Here is a 9,821-nt window from a genome sequence, read left to right on the forward strand (position 1 = left end):
TTGTTTGTTCATAAATTACTTGTTTATTTAAAATTATTTGGATGCTGTAAAGGCAACAATATTCACTTGAGATATCAAAAACAAAAACTTCTTGCATGTTGCATGTTACATGTTCTTGCAAAAAAGTCACTTGTCTGTTAGCAAAATAATCATGCAACGCATCATTTCAGGCAGAGGAATTTGCATGAATGAATATGGAATATTAAAACATTGTGTTATATCATATTTATTTCATTCGATTGCAAATTCTAAATACTCTCTTTACTGGAGATAATGTTAAATCATAATTCAATAGGAATATTATACTTTTTTATTACTTAAGCAATTAATTAATCTGCATAGACAATGTAACGAAATATATATCTCAAGTGTGTATCACTTAGACAAAATATACAAATTATATAAAATTATAAATTCCGGAAACTTTTAGACAAAATATTCAAATGTATCGTTTCGCATATGTGATTGATCGTAGTTGAAAGTGCCTTTGGTAAAACAATAAAGAATTTATAAATAAGCTTGCAAAACAAAAGATGTTACTCTTTATAATAAAAAAAAATTTGTTTTTTGTAATTGTGTCATTCTTCCATTCATTTGGTACAGTTCCTTTGTCATTCCATTAGGTATATGATCTATATTTTTTTTTGACTTAGTACCATTTAACATTAACATTTATTTGGTTCTTCCAATATCCGTCATTAAAATATTATACGGTTTTATCTCATGCCCAAATGGTAGTTATCACTCACGAATTATGTTGGAGCTGTGGAATCTTCTTTAGTTTTAAAGGACGGTTATGCAAAATCATTAATTTCATGTTTTTTTAAATAACCCAGAGAAATTATGTTTCACATTGATTATATCTTGTGTACTACATACTCTGTTTAATCTTTTTTTATATTTATTATGTTACAATATTTAATTGAAATATACATAATAATATTTATCTAATTTTGATTATAGTTATTTTCATGTAAAACATTCCCTCGTAATGAGTTGATATAAAATCTAAGTTTTTGGAGATATTTTGTGTGCATACTTGTTTAAATTGTTTCCATTTAAATTATATATTTTTTCATTCAAACGATTTTTAATTTCTGGAATCACATCTGTTCTCATTAAAATAGGATTTAAAATGAGATAATTTTTTACTAACAGCTTTCCTTTCGCTTTCTTAGTGCTTATAAAAAAACAATGTCTAGACAGCTCCATTGTCAATATACCTAAACAGAGATTTAGGATGTCAAAGAAAACGATATTCGAAACAAACATTCAATAATGAAACTTAATATCTCTAACAAATCAATATTTCTTAATCGCTTATTCATTTTTTAAAATATTCCTTTTCTGTAACCGTTTTAGTATTGAAAATGTTTATACATAAGTTTCCTTTTGAAATTGTTTTTCTTTTCTATTCATTCATTCAGAACAATCAATCTAGAATGTTAGTAGATGCATTATACTGAACGCTTTTGTAAATTTTTTTCTATTCCCTAGTTTTAGTGCTGATTTTATTTTCTTATTTTTCATTTAAACATGAATATTTGAGCTAAGTAGGCTGTCTGCATGAGTGAGTGAAGTGACGAGGTTTAACCCGTAATATACATATTGACATATACAAATTCGATTCAATAGTGCAATAGATATGCACTGCTATTGTCGGTATGAATGGAGAACGTATCATTGTAATAATAAATGTAAATTATCTTATTTCGGTTGCAAGTTTTTTAATTTCACTAGTTAGGAAACTTCGTCACTGGGGAGTGTTGTAAGCGGTTCCAAATGTGATTTGGAGACCCTTCAATGTTTCTTAATTATATAAAAATTTAATTGTAGATTTATTTATAATAAGAATTAAATTTCTAAATCCTAATGCTTAAAAAACAAAGTAAAAAAAAAATTTGAAATTTATCCGTACTGCAGACATTAGTCGTTTAATCAACAGTATCATTATCTCATGTCAGACCTGAATTCATTTTTTTATATTTGAATTTAAAATGCATCAACTTGGTTGAGAATGTTTTTCCAATGCGTCATTTAATTTCATTACTACATAAAATTGAGAAGATTTCTTATTATTTTCATTGCATATGTTCTGGTATTGCTATCTGTCATTTTAGCTGATTTTTGTTTATTATTCATAAAGTGACAGTAAACTGGCACATTGGTAGTTGCTTTTTTATTTGCATTTCGTTAAAACATTAAATAAGTGAACTTACTTTGTAATGAGCACATTTTTAATGGCTGAATTAATTACTTTACTTAATGAAGTGGTTTTTTATTACTGGTTAGATATGAGTTTTTACTGTTGCAAGAACTATTATTCAAAGCTGTGATGTCGAAGGTATTCCATTTAGCTGTGGATCGTATTCAAATCCATTGTTTTTTAGTCTGCTTTAAGTTCTGTTATGTTCTGTGTTTCATGTTGTTCATAATATTAGAATAGTTTTTTTTTTGTACATTACATAAATACAATTTATTATTAGAAAAGGAAAAAGAAAAAAACCATATAAAGTTTCGAACAAATTATTTTTGCATTTTTTAAAAAAAATATTTGGAATGTTTTAGAAGTCAAGAGTATTGTTGTTCAAATCGCTCACAATTAAACTTTGTAAAAAAAAACATAAAGTATTGTTTTTAGTAATAATATATTTACTTACTTTAATTCATACATAGTTTAAAGTGTCTATAACAGAAATTCGGATAGTTTCTTCCTCATTTTAGAAGTCATCAAGTCGCAGGATACTGAAAGAAATTCAATAAGATTTCAAACAAACAAATTCTGAATAAATTCATACGGATTTTTAAAAGTTTTGATAGCTATACTGGGAATCCATTTACACTACAATCAATTCCGAATTGTTTAATAAGAACTTAAATGATATTATGAAAATATTAGTAATAAGATCATACTAAGATGGACTCATAAGAATTACTGAGTCCATCACTTCTTAGCAATTTTTTAAAATAATACCAGATTTAAATGAAACTAGAATTATTTTGAAGTTAATTTGATCAATTCCCAACAAAAATATTGTATATCAACAAGGATTACTGAAAAGAACTTGGATCATCGGATTGCCGCGCAAACCCAAAGCAACACAAACTAAATCGTGACAATAATAACAGCCGTCTTAGCATCTGTGCTGTTGGGTCGTTGAGCAAATGTCAAGTTTACAACAGTACATAAATAACATATTGACTCAGCGGGGAACCACTTTACTAACAATGTGCAACAATATTTCGTACAATAACAATAATCACGATACTGCAGTGTGAAATGCATGCCATGAAGGGGGATTTGTGCCGCAGTTCTCTCGAAGGCTAATCCCAAATATCAAACAAAATCAACAAATATCAAATGGCAAATGATAAACGGCAAATACAATTGCAATTATTATTTAATGAACTATCTATTCAAAAAAAATCACTCGTAAATACCTGGCGTTAATATATACAATATATGAGATCTACACACATTTCGTTTGAATGTTCTTTCTTTTATTACTCGTCTTTTGTTTTTCCTTTATTGTTATAAGTGATTGATATAAAGGTACACATACTTCGATAAATGTTTTTACATTCAAAATTTATTGCATATTTTTTTAAATGTTATATTTTATTTAAAGTCTATTTATCTACATAAATAATAGGTAAATAGTATAAAATATTAACTCAAATTAATAATAAAATGATGTGCTCCATTAAACCCGCTTTATACTTTTTCACTTGCGTTATGCTTTATAACTATTTACATCTAACATATCTATTAGGTGCTATAATTTAATTGATCGATGTTTAAATGGAAGATCGAAAATGTCTATTAGTCTAGTCTATTAGATTTTTGAACATCCTCAATTTCATCCAACCTAGACAGAGGTAGTTGGTTTATATAATTTCTCAATTTTTCAAGATATTTAGAACAGTTTATTATCAATCACATCCTCTATAAAGGGAAGGGAACATGCACATTTTTATGCATGCAATTGTTTTTTTACAAACTAAGAAATCAGTGAAATTACTCAAAGCGTTTTGGATTAAAATTGTTACAATATTTTTACAGTTGAGATATGAACTATGCCCCAGAATTATATATCACATGTCAATATGATTCGTGTTAAAACACTCGATTAAATACAGATTTTGTATCCACCTACGCGCCTTGGTTTGTTTTCAAATTAAGTTGATTTTTTTCCAGATTTTATTAATTTTCATACATTTAGATTATATCTATATGTATACCGAGATATTAAACACTGCTACTCACTGGATCGGAATTTTTAGCAAGATTAACTAAGTTTGCTCACATCATAATAAATATGTTATGATATGAGAGATCTTAAAGTGTTGAGTTCTATTTTTGTGGACAACATTTGTCCACAAAATACCCAAAACATTACTTTATGAAAAAACTGCTTTGATAAAGTATATTTTTGATATCTCGAACTTAATTTTAACATAGAACGGGCACTTACTTACTTATCATCCTAGTATAAGATAAAATGTGGTTGGAAAAATTGTTTGGGATTTCATATAGTACTGTTTTCCGCCATACTCCATTTAAAATTTACTGTTTTTAAAAATGCAGTACGGCAACATATTTTAACTGGTTCGGGAACTACCTTCAAAATCTCTTGGCATTGATTGGAAGTACTGTGTATATCACAAAACTTAAGCTTAAAATAGCACACATTTAAATTTCCGAGTGTATCGCCAAAAGACTAATCTTACAGACCATTCTTTGGTTTATTAGGTGTTGCCATAATATCGTCTCTCCTTCATTGAAAGGAGTAAGTAGTTTAACCTAAAAGCTTCATTTGGACATTGTATATGTAGTATAAAGTTTGTGACGAAAACTAAATTATTGTTCGATAATAATCTTTTTTTCCAATTATTGACGAAACCGTGCGCAAAAATATGTTTTATATTTAATGTGATATAATTTAAATTTAATATAATAATTTAATATATTTTTGAGAATAGACCATTCTTCGATCTGTTAGATGTTGTAATTATATCGACTCTTTTCCATTAGAAGGAGAAAGTAGAAAGTGGTTAAAAAATGTATACATTTCTGTGGTAAATGCCTTACTGTCAATGCTGGTATAAGAATAGACAATCTTATTATTGTTTGATTTTAAAATATTTCTTTTTATCTTCTATAAATATCTCTTTATCTAATCAATATTGGATTTATTTTCAAGATCAAAAAACATTCGAAAAAACCATCTTATCTTATACATCTTCTCACATATTATATACTGCGTACCAGTTAAACTAATGTAGGTTCTCTTAGATCTCGTTTTCCGATAATCGAAGCTTCTTGCATATCATTTAGCTTGATCGCACACTGAATAACTGAATAACTAATATAAATTTACATATAATTATTTTGATTTTATGTCTTATTATTAAACTGTTGAATATTTTTAAATACAGGTCACGGCGGTGTTAATCAGCTGGGTGGAGTGTTCGTAAATGGACGACCTCTTCCTGATGTTGTTCGGCAGCGAATTGTAGAGTTGGCTCACAACGGTGTTCGTCCGTGTGATATATCTCGTCAGTTGCGTGTGAGTCATGGTTGTGTATCGAAAATATTGTCAAGGTGAGTGATAAAATTATATATTTGGTCATAATTTATGTTTTTTTATGTTTTAAAAGTTCCTCTATAAGATATTTTAATAATGATACAGATATTTTTACAATGTATTATTTTTATGAAAATATGGCGTGAAAAAAATTAAAAGGGGCTTTATTTGTAGTAAAACTACCTATTGACATTGACATGTGCCGATATTGTTAAAATCGCACATATTCTTTTAATTAATTATATAGTTTTCATCAAAACGTTTCAATTAATGAACGGTTTCTGGTGATGATTTCTTACACATGAGTGGATGTGCCTTTTTCATAACAGCTTTTTGACTTCATAATGTTTGATATACAAGTAGCATATTAAAGGATTTAAAAAATTAAAATTAGTGGGACCACATATTGAGAATTACATCGGTAATGTCAACCGCATGTCGTATTTACTAGATTTGGCACGCTGCAACTTTTGACTTTTCAGATAATGGCAATTATTAATAAAACAAAGGATTTTGTGTACTTAGAAGTCTTGTGTCGACATCCTTAAGGAAATATTAATTAATTCGACGTGCTTTTCAATCATACATGTCGCTATATAGAATCACAGGGAGACCTTTTTAAAGGAAACGAATGGGTTTTAGCTATAAATATTTTTTTTTTGTTATAATTAATCATTATTAGTTATCACTTTTCCATTGGGTCCCCATATTACCCAATTTCTGTGAAGATTTTTATCTCCGACAAAACTGCCAGTATAGCTGTAGGAGTTTGTGTTATGTGCGTCGTGTTTTATCTTTACTTGCTTTCACTAATATTTTAATCATAAGATTTTATTGCAGAGTTTTTTCGTTAAGATATGAGCCTAATATCGTTAGCAAAACTTATTATTTTATTTTTTAAAAAAATAGATTATAGCTTATATTCTAATATTGACCTTACTTGAATTAAGTTTGAATTATTATTATGCAGTTATTCTTGTCAATTTCGTGATTTATGGTGATAGGGGCTGAATAATTTTATATTTATCTCAACTAAATTTTTAATGCTTTGTATAATTAATCAAATGGTAGACCATAATGGCATTTTTTAACATCTTTATTAGAAAAAAGTGCTGTTGAAATTATTATGAAATTTAAGGTACTTGCATAAACTCTAAAATAAATGTTATAATTTAACATAATGTTGAACCTAGTCCACAATGACAAATTGCTAAATTTCCAACGGAATCAATTAAAAAACAATTAAATTGTCAAGTGCGTTTGCGTTTGAAAACATTTTGCAGGCTGTTAGATTCTACCATACGCTTGCAGGCGTTGTTATGGATGCAAATGGATGCTACCTGAGGCAGTAGTGGGACGTGAATTAATTGTCGGCAAACGTATTACTTCGTATCTTTTTTGTACAAAAAATGCTCGTAAATGTAAATAAATCGAATAAATTTCACTTGCACATTTGACTGTACAGAACAAAATAAAATATAGAATTGCGATAAAGTGTATATCTTGTATTCAGAAAGGCAAATGGGAAAACTACAAAAAATGTAGATTCTATTTGGCTCAATTCATTTAAACAAATGTACTTACATAAATATACGAGCATAAATGTACTACATACAAAAGCTTAAGATTTATATGTTTATATTAATACCATATGCAAATAAAGATTATAAACTAACAGGAAGATCTATCAAAGACTAGAATAATTGCAATAATTTTTAAACAATTATACAATTTTTTTAACAATATGACGGCTTTAAAATGGTGATAATTAATCTGTCAGCTGACACTATCTGTTTATTAAGTAATGTTTAGTAAATGTAAAAAGAGCCAACGGCGATTCATTGGCAAGCGTTTTGAAAAACACTCGGCATCGGTTGAAAAAATGTTGCCTACGTCTTTTGAAATCAAGGGAAATCGTAATAGGTTATTTGTTTAGCTAACTCGATTAAATTCAGTTATTATTATTAAGTCCGGAGATTATTAAGTAGCGAGTTACTAAATTACAGATTTCACAGTAAATAATATTGGGGATTCTTCCAATAAACCCATATTTAAATACAAATAATGTTTCTAAAGACCACTGATGATAGCTATTTGGCAATACCCGAAACGAAACAGTTATATGAAAATTTGCCAAATAATTTAATTACTTACAAAATAAAATACTTGTCGTATTTAATTACTATTTACTATGCGTCTGAAAGGCAAAAAAAAAACTAATTAAATCCAGCAAAAATCTAAAGTAAATGATAAAATCTCTATAATTCGCTATACTTCAGACAAATAATTATATGTGCATCACATTTTTTCAAATTTTTAAAAAGTTAAATTATTTTACATTTTTTCTGGGTATATGGTTATATTTATAATATGGTGTAATATATAAAAAAAAACAAAAAAGTACCAAATTTAAATCAAATTTATAATAAAAACACTTACTTAAAGATTACTTTATAATAATTATACGTGCATTTTTTATTTTGATCTGTTAATTTAATGTTGATGTGATTGAACTTTTTTTTAATATTAATAGCTAATACTTTTTTTTTTTGTTATTTAAAACTAAATTGAGGCGATTTGACATAGAATTGACTAATGAATGTAAAATAGACACGCCAATTAATTTTAACCCACCCACATCCTATTGCCGATTTAAGGTGTCGTGCCGTATCAAATTATGCTTAATTTTTAAAATCATGATTCTTATCATTCTTTATCTTATCATTTTTTAAAATCATGATTTCCACTTCAATACAGGAGTTTTTCTATCACCAAAAAATTAATTTGTTGTCTGTGTCAATTAATGCATTATCCTGTTAGTAGATCCCATCATCGCCATATAAAGAACCTAGAAATTCCACTAACTCAATATCCGGATGCTCTACATATATGCTGGGATTCATTCGGGTAGATATAAACCATATAGAAGTCTTTCCTTTTTAGCAGAAGCCCTCCCATATCATAACAGTAACCACTTAAACCTCACTTGTTGCAGGATACCTGATTCTGACGTAAATCACGCCAATATTTTTTGTAATTGTACATTGATAATTGGTACCATTGACCTAAGTTTAAGGAAGTGATTTTCATGAATAATTTGAAACATTTGAAACATAACAAACGCCTTGTTATTTGAAGTCCCATATGAGCCCTTATTTCTCTGCTGTTCCAATTTTCCACTGCCAGACGCCATATTCGACGCTTGCACCGATAATCGATTTTGATCTTCGGGCCACTGCGTGGAGCTGTATTATATTTCGCCGGGCTTTTCAGAAACCTGGAAACACAGTTCCTATGCCGATTGGGTCTAGCCGCTACTTCGGCGAACTTAAAGCCGTATTCATGCATTCTCCTGATTATTCCCTGTTCGTGATCGGACAAACTAGTGCCACGCGTCAATATAGCCTAACAAGAGTAAATATTATATTACAATTTAGCACAATTTTTATAAATAGAACATTTACAGTAGAGGTGCAAACAAATTTGTACAAATAAATCTTTCTCCGCGACACAATATTCAAAGAAGTTCAACTAAAAGTATAATGACAGAATTTTTGTTGCGTAGCTAGCACAAGATTCCATGTAATAATTTTGCATTTTCCAAAATTCAAAAAAGGATATAAAATATTAAAAAACACAAATACCATAATGCACATATAATTATTTGAAAGACTGTATGTCACAAATTAACACAAACATTTTTACTCTAAAAAAGCATCGTTTTAAAGTTAACTTTTTTTTCTTTAAAGACAATACGAAACTGTATTAATGCTTAACGGATGAAGCAAAACTGCCGTGGTAATTCCCGTGAAAATCAGTTTTTCACATTAAACAAAAATAAAAATAGTGATTCATTAAAAATAAATAATACAACAAGCGTTTGCTCTGAAAAAATCAGCTATTGCATACTGTATTAGAAGCATCAGTTGGAAGGGTAATGCATCTTTCAAGTGCTTGCATAATGGAACTATTTGAGGTTTTAGATGGTTCCCGATCCAATGATCCCATTGCTACAAATATCTTTAATTTAGCTGGAGAATTTGTATATACAACTTGTGTAAACCCGTAAAAATCGACTTTGGAGGTACAAATTCTTTAAAGGTTTCATCTTTATAAGCTGATTGATGCTCTTACAATTCTTTTGTAACCATGTTCTCGAATGTTGTTGTTTTCACCAACTACCATCGCCAAAAGCAAATTTTTGGGTGCGTGAAATAAGCGTTCCTTTGTATG

Source organism: Teleopsis dalmanni, chromosome 2 (genome assembly GCF_002237135.1).
Source record: "Teleopsis dalmanni isolate 2A chromosome 2, ASM223713v2, whole genome shotgun sequence".
NCBI lineage: Eukaryota > Metazoa > Arthropoda > Insecta > Diptera > Diopsidae > Teleopsis > Teleopsis dalmanni.